Below are 13,327 nucleotides of genomic sequence, written 5' to 3' on the forward strand. Positions count from 1 at the left end.
AGCAGTATTCAGTGAGGCTTCATTGTGACTGTGATTATTAGAATCCTTAGAACAACTGTGTTACAACTCACTTGTCAGTGGCTTATGCTGGGAGTTGCCATAAAATTCTGGCCCAAGTATACTTTAATGGGTGGCCAAGTAGAGATGTTTATTTTCTTTATTCTAAAAGAAATATAAGTGCCATGTTGGTTTCTGGAACTAAAATATTTAACATTTAAAATAACATTGCCTTTATTCTCAAGGGTACATTAAATTGATGGTGTTCAGTTTTCATTTAGTTATTCACTTGAATGAGAATGCAAGTAGCTGAAAGGGACCAAAATATCTGAGGTGCCTTTTTGAGAGGAATTAGACATTGGTTGCTAATGGAGAAAACTTCTGAACTCAGAAACTCATTATATATTCTGTATTTTTTTGCAGAAAATACCTAAATTACCCATGAAACTTTTATGAACAAGGCAATTTTTGAAGCTGAAAAGCATAAAATAATGTCAGAGTTCTCAAAGTGAAGAAGATAAAATCGTTCTTCATCTTTACCTCCTTGCTCCCCGCCCCCAACCCTTTTGGTCTAGTGTTTAGTGGAAAGCTCTCTTATAAAATTACCTTCCTCTCACTTCCTTGTCTCGGAGTGATTGACGTCTAGACAATTTTGTTTTGTCTTGGGTAACTTCAGAGAATACATTTTTGCTCACTGGATTCAGTATTTGTGTCTGTACTCTTTTTTTGGTTTCGAAGGGTGAGACACTGTCTTTGGCTTTTTCTGAATCTTCTCTTCATCCTTATTTTGTGGTTATTGTAGAAGATGCCAAAGCATCAGACTAGCATTCATTTGGAAATCATTTCTAGTGTAAGTCAGAGTCCTGATGGGAAAATGGAAACCATATTAGGAATTTAAAATAGAGTCGATTTGCTTTGGGATATTATGACACAGATGCTGATGATCTGAAAGAGCAGAAAGGTAATACTGGTGACCTAGAATAGTAGGTACAGGAAGAGCCTGGGATAAAGAAGAAACAGTGGAGACAAAGGACCTATGTGGCTGGTTTAGCGAATACGGAAAGAAGTTGCAGGCTTGACCAGGGGAAGCACAGCTCCAAAGGAAAGAAGTAAGGCAGGAAGAAGCTCCTTGTCCCTCTCCCCCCATCTCCCACTGTTACTCTGCTATGCTGCCTACTGGCAGAAATTCAGTTCCCAAACTGGGAATCATAGTTTGCTGTGTTTTGAGCCCCAGAATCACAGAGTATAGAATGAGTTTAGAGGTAAGAGAAACTGGATAATAAATCAGCACAATTTCAACAATTTTTGACACAAAGAATATAATTTCTTAGTATACTTTCTATTTATACACTATCAGTGCAGGTTCCTGCAATTAAGTGTATATATGTGTGTGTGTATATATATATATATATATAAAAGTTTAATCAAATGGCACTTTAGTAATTTGTAACTCAGTGCATTTTTATTCTATAATTCATGAGTTTCCATTTGTTTATCTTTGGTAGAGACTATTTTAAATTAGATTTGATAATTAGTAAATGGGATTTTCACCTTCTGTGCTGATTTTAGAACTGAATCTCCACGTAAGTTGCAACTACAAACCATCGAATAATCTAGCAAACATATTCAATCAATTTAAAAAGAATCAAGTATGTAATAAATTATTGTCCTCTAAAAAGAAAATAATTTGAGAACATATAAAGCAGAATTTTTAGAGAAGGAATTTAGAGCTCATGTAACCAATGAATTTTGTTTCTAAAGTTACTTCCACTTAATAGTCAATTCTTTCTTTACAAATCTGTAAAGGGCTGGACTGAGACAGTATTGAAAAAATACATTTAAATAAATTTAGAGATAAATTTAATCTTGACACATGTTTTATTAACCTAGTTTTCTTGAATTCTATGAATTGGAAAAGTTTCGGGTGGATTAATGAGTAAAACACATGCAAAGAGAAGAATGGGCTAGATGGGGATGTTAACTCAGCTTGTTAAAAAGGGTTATAATTAGAATCTACAAAACAAAGGCAAGCATTATCATTTTTTGCCTAATATTCTTTGAGAAATGCTCTGGCTATATACTTACAGGAAAATAATTTGATTTCTTTAGTGGAAGAAATTACCAAATAGTTTATTACAGTGAGGTAGGAAGTGTGCATAGATTAATTTAACAAGCAGTTATAGTTCTTCTATAACAGAATAGAACTATGGCCTATCCTTTATATATAAGAACCAAGAGAAACTACAAGTGGGAAACCCGGAATGGGGCTTGAAAATTGACTTGCTTTCTGATCAGTGCCCCTTGTTAAGCACTCCCACTCACCTGAACTGTTCAACAGATGTTGAAACATCTGCTTTCCAAAATATTCATTTTTCTTTTGTATTATTTGTTCCTGCTCTTCTGTTAGCATAAAATGCCCTCTTTTCCCTGCTTCCTCTTGAAATTCAGCCTATCTTTCAAGACTCAGTTCAAATTCCATGAGTTTCATAAATCTCTCCCTCCGCCCTCAGTTGCTTCTAGGAGTAAAGAAGAAGCAACTGATCTGTTAGCTGCTTCTTTACTCCTAGAAGAATTTGCTCTATTATTTTCTACGTCTCCCGCACAAATAGTTCCTTATTTCAGATAGTAGTCTCCTTTGGTAATACTACCATGGACTATTATGGATGAAAGCTTTATGTTCTTAGCCCTAGAAAACCATACATATTTACATACAAATAAGTTTTCATAGGGTTTGCTAGGAAGAGGCAGAGAGTTTAAAAAGTGGACTGTTTAAATATCTCATGTGCAATTTTCTTGGCAATGAAATGCCTGATGTTTCCCTTTTTCTCTCCTTTGTCTTTCCTTTTCCTTCCTCCATCTTTCTTCTTTATTCCCTTCCCTTCTCTCCTCCCCTGCCTCCCTTCTTTCCTTCCTTTCTTCCTTCTTTCCTTCCTTTTTCCCCTCCCACCTTCCCTCCCTCTTTCCTTTTTCTTTCCTCCTTTGTTTTTTCCTTTCTTTCCTCTTCTCTCTTTTCAGTTTATTTATCTTTTATTTACTGCTGGTTTTTTTTTTTTTTTTTTTTTTTTTTTTTTTTTTTTTTTTTTAGTGAATCCAAAATTTGGAAACTTTTTTCTTAGAATAGAAGCATATTTTGATAAAGAAAATACAGGTAGAAGCCAAAATTGATATGCTTCGAATAACTTTATTGGAAAAAAAACTACATTGCTCCATTTCTAATATTATGCCCTCAACAACATCACAGAATTAAGTAGTGGAAAGAACACTGGACTTGGAGTCTGAAAATCTAAGATCAACTTCAGAATCTACCAGCTAATAATTACGTGAACTTCCAAATTAATGTAATATCCCTGAGCTTCCTAACACTCTGTGAAATAAAAAAATAAAAATACTATAGGACTGTGAAGATTGTGTGAAATCTATATGGAAGCACTTTGTGGACTGTGTGTCACATAATGTAAGTTGTAGAAGTTGTTTTCATTATCATTAGGAATAAGTAATTATAAGATTATATTTAAACATGAACATCAAATATTTTCTAGAATATAAAACATTTCAGGAAAATAAGGAAGAGTGCTTAGTGACCTGAATCAGTAAAATTCATCTAAAATGCCTCAACTATTGCTCATGATATAATACCTCATTTAAAATAATTAAAAGTGGGATCTAAAGTTAATTTGCATTGTCTGTATTGAATTAGCATTGGTGAAAAGAACAATGCAGTAGCAGTGGAAATGGTCTTACTACAGACAATTCTTTTTTTTTTTTTTTTTTTTTTTTTTTTTGAGACGGAGTTTCGCTCCTGTTACCCAGGCTGGAGTGCAATGGCGCGATCTCGGCTCACCGCAACCTCCGCCTCCTGGGTTCAGGCGATTCTCCTGCCTCGGCCTCCTGAGTAGCTGGGATTACAGGCACGCGCCACCATGCCCAGCTAATTTTTTCTATTTTTAGTAGAGACGGAGTTTCACCATGTTGACCAGGATGGTCTCGATCTCTCGACCTCGTGATCCACCCGCCTCGGCCTCCCAAAGTGCTGGGATTACAGGCTTGAGCCACCGTGCCTGGCCCACTACAGACAATTCTATGCCACTTAAAAAGTCATTTCTTGATCCAGATTCTGTGTGTCAGATATAGTATCTCTATATTACTGGGAGTAAAGAGTCCTAGTGGTAGAACTGGAAAAAAGCTTAGTTTTTCCAGATATTCCTTTTTGTGGTTTAGTTTTCCTCAGAGTGATTAAGTGCTGGTTGGCTTTATCTAGCTTTAGGTTTGTACTTTGTTAAGAGACCCTGATGCTTTAATGGCACATAAGTTGTATTTCCTGGGATTCTGCTTGTCAGGAGCTTAATGCTGAAAGCAGATGACATGTAAACTGCCCCTGCAACACCCATTACACTCAAATAAAGTGATAAATTTGTTTCTAAATTTGTATATAAAGTGATAAGAAAATAAATAGAATTGTCAAATAAAGTGGTTAATCATGAGTGGGTACTACATTGAATCACTGCTCTTCATTTTGGTTTTAAAAATCTAACTGAGGCTTTAAAGTTGCAGAGAAAATCCTACAGACCACAGTATTTTAAATTAAACCTATCATTTACAATGAAGGAATGAGCCATACTTAATTTTTAATGTTCTGACATCTTTTGACTTTCCATTTTTAAGCTGTACAATTTTATGCAAGCCGTTTTTACCCTAGAGTCTTAATTCCTTTTCTTTAATATATAAAGATTGAAGTATGTTATTTTTAATAATCCTGGAAGTCTCAAAGATGCATTTGATTATTTAAAATAATGGCTTACTATAAAATCCCTGGAAGATAACCTAGGAAATACCATTCTGGATGTGGGATCCAGCAAAGAAGTCATGACAAAGATGCCAAAAGCAATTGCAACAAAACTGAAAATTGACAAATGGTACCTAATTATACTAAAGAGCTTCTGCACAGCAAAAGAAATTGTCAACAGACTAAACAGACAACCTACAGAAGGGGAGAAAATTTTGGCAAACTGTACTTGACAAAGGTCTAAAATTCAGAATCTCTAAGGAACTTAAACAAATTTACAAGAAAGAAAACAAACAACCACATTAAAAAGTGGGCAAAGGACATAAGCAGACACTTTCCAAAAGAAGACATATCAGCATCTGACAGTCATATGAAAAAAAGATCAATGTCACTGATAATTACAGAAATGCCAATCAAAAGAATAACGAAATACCATCTCACACCAGTCAGAATGGATATCACTAAAAAGGGAAAACAGTAACAGATGCTGGAGAGGCTGTGAAAGAAGGGAAGACTTATGCAGTGCTAGTGGGGATAAAACCTAGTTCAGCCACTGTGGAAGGCAGTTTGGTGATTTCTCAAAGAACTTAAAACATTACCATTCATCCCCTGCAATACCATTACTAGCTATATGCCCAAAGAAATATTAATCATTCTATCATAAAGACACATGCATGTGTATGTTCAATGCAGCATTATTCACAATAGCAAAGACGTGGAATCAACCTACCTGCCCATCAATGGTAAATAGAATGAAGAAAATGTGGTACACATATACCATGGAGTACTATGCAGCCATGAAAAATGAGATCATGTCTTTTGCAGGAACATGGATAGAGCTGGAGGCCATTATCTTCGGCAAACTAATTCAGGAAGAGAAAATCAAATACTGCACATTCCCCGCTGTAAGTGGAAGTTAAACCTTGAGTATACATGGACACAAAGAAGGGAACAATGGACACTGGGGCTTACTTGAGTGTGGAGGGTAGGAGGAGGGTGAGGATCAAAAACCTACCTATTGGGTACTATGCTTATTACCTGAGTGACAAAATAATTTGTACACTAACCCCCTGCAACATGTAATTTACCCATATAGCACATCTGTGCATGTACCCCTGAATCTAAAAAGTTTGAAAAAGTAAAATAATGTCTTAATGATCTCTCTATATATATCATTTCTTTTAAAAATAATATTATTTAAAGAGAATTATACTCCCCAAAATATCGATAGAATACCTTTTTCTTACCTAAGACTTTTTTGGTCTAGCATGTTCTAGTTACAGGTGCCTAATTACAATAACAGTCTTTCTCCTTCACAGAAGTATTTTAAATAATTTAGTTTGCCTGATGCTCCCTAAGAGAGCATTTTGTATTTCTACAGAATGAGAAACATTATGTGTTTGTGTGGTCACACTTGTAAAATTAAGGACAAGGATGTTAGTGTCTACAATAAAAAGACCAACTTGAGAGATTTGTGATTTGTTTTCTGTTTCTACATCTCTCTATGCATCTATACAAAGTGAAGCACTTTTAGGCTTAAATTAGATCATGTACATGCTTCATCACATTACTAACCACAAAAGAGTACTAGTAAGTACTGCTTGAGTTCATTCATTCAACATTGATAGAGTACAAATATGTGCCAGACATTGCAAAAGACAATGTGGGTAGGAAGAAGAAAATGTGCTCCACAACCTCAAGGAACATCGAACCTAGCTGGCTAGGGAACACATGTTTGACTATATAAAATAATAAAACGATGTTGTAGCTGAGATTAGTTCAATGTGATTGTATGAGAATACACAAATGGAGAATTTTCTCAGTCCCTTAAGGGAAAACAGGCACAGCTTCCTGGGTGATGTTCAAGCTGAGTCAAATGAGGAGGATGTGCAGAAGTGCAAATGTTTAAAAGAGCATATTTTTTCCCCAGAAATTCATTCAAAACATTCATTTCAATCTGATTGAAATGTCAGTACTTGGTATATGCATTTCAGTATGACTAAAATGTGGGCTACAAGGCAAATTTCGTAAGATGAGGCTGTAGGAATTGGCAGTGACAGACTGGATGGCCAAGCTCAGGAGTCGATATTTTATTTTGAAGATGGGGAATTCAATGACCTGTTTTAAGCATGGGAGGAAATGGGAAATAGCTTGACTGGCTCTGCGTTTTAGAAGGATCATCCTGTTATTTTTGTGGTGAAAATATTGAAGGCAATGAAGCTGGGGGCAGGGAGAGGAGCTAAGTTACTGATATAATGGCAGGGTTGGGAAGAATCAGGAGCTGTGCAGATGAAGAGCATCTGATAGAACAAAGAGACCGTCTGTGGTTAGCCTCATCAGGACTCAGTGATTTGTGAAAAACAAGGGAATGGGAAGAGTTGAGGATAATTTCTGTGTTCTGGGTTAGGAAAGGTGGTGGTTCCACTCATTGATAAAGGAGGAGACATGGTAGTAAAGTACTGAGTGATTTTGTCACCCCGAAATAAGTAGACAGAAAAGCATAAAGCGCATTTAGCCATCAAGGTTAGAAACATAGATCTGTGCTTTATCAGTACAGTATATTTGAAATTATAAGAGTCGATGGTGCCACCCAGGGAAACAGAATACAATGAAATGAAAGGAAGAACAAAGATGGAACTCTGAGAAATACCTTCACTTAACTGAAAGAAATTGAATCTGTGAAGGAGGTTGAAAAATGACCACAGATACTGATGGGAAAACAGGCAAGAATTATATTATGGAAGGCTTACAGGAGACAATTTCAATAAAATTTGGTCCAGATGCCTACATATTCATAAAGTAAAATCAAGGCTGACAAGTGTTCATTTTATTAGAAATAATGGAGTAACTGCTTAACCTGTGAGAAAAATTTCCCTAGAAAGATATAGAAATTTTACAGCTCTAGGGTGAGAGCAGAAAGAGAAGGAGAAAGTGTAGATTACCTATTTAAATATTAGTTAAGGGGAAATCGGGACAATTAGATGATGGCTGGGAGACCCCGAAATTACAGCTTTTTTTTTTAAATGAGAACGAGATTTATGTTTATTTCTATATGAAGGGAAAGAAAGTAGTAAAGGGAACTGTTGAAAATTCCAAAAGAAGAGGATGTTGTGAGGTCTCTAAGGAAGAAGAGAGGAAGATTTAAAGCACAGCTTGAAGGATTATGTGGGGACTTGATATAAGATAAGCCTTCTTGTGAGACTGGAGAGAGATGATAAGAATGAGTGGAAACAGAGATGTGTTTATTGATGTACAGAGATGGGTAAAAATCAGGGAACTGAGTGAACTTATTCCTTTACCTAATGTAGATGATGGGGCGATGGATGCAGCAAACCACCACTGTGGCACATGTATACCCATGTAACAAATCTGCATGATCTGTACCCCAGAACTTAAAGTATAATAGAAAGAAAAAGAAAAATTTTCTTTGTAAATTAAAAAAATGATGAAATATCAATATTTCTGTGGATTTTAAAACTCCAATTTATTTGCACATAATTTTTCATGGTCTCTGTGGAATTAAAATGCTATGCTTAACACAGAAAATTATTTTCCCTAGCAAAAGTTGTGTAGCACAATATTCTGACACTTTTTTTTCAATTTTTTATTATTATTATTATTTTTTTTTTTTTTAATTGCTGTAGATGTCAGTGTTTGGTACTTCACCATGGCACATGTTTACATACAAACGTGATGAGGGAATTACAACCAATAGTTTACAGGAGGTGAAGATTATAGAGGTATCAAAAGTCTATGTATTTAATGAAGTGAATGTATGATTAGCACAGCTTATAAGAGACTGGAAGTTGAGAGTCTAGGGTATTTCATAATGTTGGGCTTCAAAAACATATTATTGAAATTGTCTCCAAGATAGGTCACATGTCCCATGATGGAATTTTCTACAACACAAGAATTTGTTAAATGTAAACCTTTAACATATATCAGTTTCATAACCGTATTTTGGCATTTTAAAAATTCTGCAACTGCAAACCTGAAAAAATAGAAATGGCCTTGACCTGGCTTGTTCATTGAGATGCCCCATGCTTAGGCAGTGATAATGACTCTTAGACATATTATCTAGAAATCTTCTATTTCAAGATCACATTTTTGAATAATTTTTTTCCATTTAGGAGTATAGTAGAAACAGAAAAAAGGCGAGATGTTTGTTAACAGAAATTGTTATTTTATTATATTTAATGACATGTCAGTTGTGTGGAAATTAAGACCTACTCATTGTGAAAATAGTTGACTTAAGTAAATCTACATAGTAGAGGTGTCATACTAAATCAATGATCAGAAATCACCCTGTATTATACACTTCTGGTTAGTTTATTGCTCATAGAAGCTGAAAAACGAATATGTTGTTTCCTTTTTTTTTTTGAGACTGAGTTTCGCTCTTGTTTCCCAGGCTGGAGTGCAATGGTGCAATCTCGGCTCACCGCAACCTCCGCCTCCTGGGTTCAGGCAATTCTCCTGCCTCAGCCTCCTGAGTAGCTGGGATTACAGACACGCGCCACCATGCCAAGCTAATTTTTTGTATTTTTAGTAGAGATGGGGTTTCATCATGTTGATCAGGATGGTCTCGATCTCTTGACCTCGTGATCCACCCACCTTGGCCTCCCAATATATTGTTTTCTTTCTTTATTTTTAATTTATAAATAATAATTGCATATATTTATGGGGTTCAATGTGATGTTTGGATATATGTTTAAAATGTAAAATTATTAAATTGAGCTAATTTACAAAATTATTGCCACAGTTACTTATCATTCTTTTGTAAAAAAAAAAAAATAAGCAGTAAAACTTTATTCATATAGAATTCTACTCTTTAGACATCTTACAGAAAACCCTACATAGAACTAGAAGCAAAAAAAAAAAAAAAATTCATTCTGAAAAACTTAAAATAGAAACATACAACTCACTTAGCTAGGGTTGCCAGGCAATTTCAATAAAGTATTATTATACTTTATATTAGGTATGAGACTATATGTTTTTTAAAGTTCATTTACCACCCCCATCTCATTTTATTTCGCTCTAAGACAAATGAGAAGCACAATAAGAATATGCAGTGCTCACTTCCTACTATCTGGAACACTCAATTTGTTTTGTTTTTTAGTCCATACACTACCCACAAGTCTATACATTCTTTTCACACCAGCACTGAAACATTTTATATAATAATGGAACAGCAAGTTCTTTTTTGAAGAGGAATATTTTTATTCATCGAGAGAGGCTGTTCTTTCCAGAGATATGAACATCATGTTCAAAGCACCAACTCCAATCTAAAGGAAATGTGGAGGGAGCTATTTTCAAAGTGGCAACAGGAAGATTTGGATATTTCATAAAAATAAGGAGGTTACTCAAAATTACCCAAACCCCTAACACTCAGAGAATAGTATACTGAACTATCAAAAAGCAACCCGTGCTCAGATATCTGGGACCTCTCCTGTACGTAAGTACATTACCCGAGAGAGGAATTTAATTGGTGCATTAAGAACAGCCTGGTCCTGCTGCAAACCAAAGTTGCTTGAAATGGCCTTTCATTTAATTTTACCTCAGAAGGATTAAAAAACTCAGTAAAAGAAAATACGGATGCCAAATGAGCAGGGCTTGCTTTCTTCTTCTTCTTCCTTCTTTCTTTTCTTCTCTCTTCTTCCTTTCCTTCTCTCTTTCTTTCTTTCTTTCTTTCTTTTTTTTTAATATACGGCTGCTAAATATTCCTTAAGTGAGTTCTGTAAAATAAAAAACAAGATGAAGAAAGATTCAGGGGGAGGGGTAAAGTAAATTTGTGTCTACTAAGTCATTATTAGCTGCTAAATATTCATTACCTTAAATGAGTTCCATAAAATAAAAAACAAGATGAAGAAAGATTCAGGGGTAGGGGTAAAATAAATTTGTCTCTACTGAGTCGTTATTACATAGTGCTAATAAGAACAATTTTAGTCGGATACAATGCAGGAGACTTGACTGAATATTGGTTTAAACATATGAAAGACCTTTTTGAACAATTGGAGGCATTTGAACATGGGCTGGATGTTGGATGACATTATGGAAGTATTGCTCAGCTTTTGAGATGTGATAAGAGTATCACAATTTTATAGGGGAATGTCTATTTTTAGGAGAGTATGCTGAAGTATTCAGGATAACACGATTTTTAAAAAATGATAACAAAACAAAACCAATGAGACATCACGATTATTGTTGATATAAACAAGAGAGAAAAACGCTGCCAGTAAAATGATAATGTTTTCATATAAATTTGCATTGTATTTTATACATACTGGCAGAGTTTTATAAGTCATTTTTGACAGTTTGTAAAATTATATGTCCATTTTATGCGTACCTTAAAAATGAACGTAAATAATGGTTTACATTTTCTGGATCATGTTTGGACTCATAGCCATCCACATTCCTACCATTTCTCACAATGTCATCCTTTGTACCATTAGGAAAATTGATGTCACAGCATTATTTCAAATAATGCCTCACTCATTAATCTGGGACTTTCTTCCGAGCTGCTGATACCCATTTTGCAAGTTTTGAGGATGTTGCTTTTGATATTTGCATTTGAGCAGGCAATGACATTACAGCTTCCACCAGGCCACAGCAATATAAGACACCACCAGTTTTAGACACGTTCCAATTTTATTTTATTGTACTTTTTAATTGGTATATTTTTAATTGGGCACATGTGATATTTTGATATAGGAATTTATAATGCGTAATGATAAAATCAGGGTAATTTTGATATATATCTCCTCAAACATTTATCTTTTTCTCTTTGTGTTCGGAAAATTACAATTCTTCTTTTGTAGCTATTTTAAAATATACAATAAATTATTGTTAACTATAATTTTCCTATTATACTATCAAATACTAGAACTTATTTTTTTTCTAACAAATTATATTTTTGTACATACTAAGCAACTTATCTTCATCTTACTATTTTCTTCCCAGCCTCTGGTAACCACTGCTGTACTCTCTACCTCCACGAATTCCACTTTCTTAGCTCCTGCATATGAGTGGGACCATGTGATATTTGTCTTTTTGTGCCTGGCTTATTTCCTTTTGTATAATGAATTAGAGTTCCACGTAAATGACAGGATTTTATTCTTTCTTATGACTGAATAGTATTTTATTGTGTATATACACCAAAGTTTCTTTATTCACTCATCTGTTGATGGACACTTCGGTTGATTCCACATCTTTGCTATTATGAACAGTGCTGCAACATGGGAGTACAGGTACCTCTTCAATAAACTCTTTCCTTTCTTTTGGATATACACACAGCAGTGGGATTGCTGGATCATGTGGTAGTTCTGTTTTTAATTTTTTGAGGAACTTCTATGTTGTTTTCCATAATGACTGTATTATTTTTTCATTCCTACCAACAGTGTACAAGCACTCCCTTTACTCCATATCCTCACCGGCATTTGTTATCTGTTGTTGTTTCGATGACAGCTATTCTAACTGGGGTGAGATGATATCTCATTGTGACTGATTTGTATTCCCCAGATGATCAATGATATTGGGCATTTCTCATTTACTTGTTGGTTGTTTGTATGTCTTCTTTTGAGAAATGTCTATTCAGGTCTTTTGCCAATATTTGAATATAAGACTATTATCATTCTGCTATTGAGTTGTTTAAATTACTTATGTATTTTGCTTATTAATTCCTTGTCAAATGGATAGTTGGCAAAACATTTCTTCCATTCCATAGTCTTTGTTTTGCAGAAGCTTTTTAGCTTAATGTAATTCCATTTGTTTATTTTCACTTTTCTTACTTGTGCTTTTGAGGTCTTACCCAAAAATTCTTTGCCTAAACCAATGTGCTATGTTGTTTCCCCCAATATTTTCTTCTATAGTTTTATAATTTCAGGGCTTAAATTTAAGTCTTTAATCCACTTTGACTTGATTTTTGTATATAGTGAAAGTTGGGAATTTAGTTTCATTATTTTGCACATGGTTGTGTAATTTTCCCAGCAGCATTTATTAAAGATACTGTCTTTTCTCGAATATACATTCTTGTCACTTATATCAAAAATGAGTTGGCTGTAAGTGCAGATTTACTTCTGGGGTGTCTACTCTGTTCCATTATTCTATGTGTCTGTTTTTATGTCAGTATCATAAATAGTACCGTATTGTTTTGGTTAGTATAGTCTGTTGGTACAGTTTGAAATCTGGTAATGTAATGCCTCAAGCTTTGTTCTTTTTACTTAGGATTGCTTTAGCTATTCAGTGTCTTTTGTATTCCATATGAATTTTAGGATTATTATCTGTGAAGAATGTCATTGGTATGTTGTTAGAAATTGCATTAAATCTCTAGGTTGCTTTGGGTAGTATAGACAGTTTTAACAATATTAATTCTTCCAATCCATGAGCATGTAATATTTTTTCATTTCTTGAGATTTTTTAAATTATAAAGTGATGTTTGAATTTTATAAAACGCTGTTTCCGCATCTATTGAAATGATCGTTTATTTTGTCCTTAATTCTGTTGATGAGATGTAACACATGGATTAATTTGCATATGTTGAATCATTCTTAC

The 13,327-nt window shown here is 34.5% G+C and overlaps 1 protein-coding gene across 2 annotated transcripts in view; it reads left to right on the plus strand.

The window, feature by feature from the left end:
- Positions 1–13,327, plus strand: part of CCDC50 (coiled-coil domain containing 50) — a 441,292-nt gene that overhangs the window by 113,954 nt on the left and 314,011 nt on the right. The window lies entirely within an intron of this gene.

This window comes from Saimiri boliviensis, chromosome 8, assembly GCF_048565385.1.
Source record: "Saimiri boliviensis isolate mSaiBol1 chromosome 8, mSaiBol1.pri, whole genome shotgun sequence".
NCBI lineage: Eukaryota > Metazoa > Chordata > Mammalia > Primates > Cebidae > Saimiri > Saimiri boliviensis.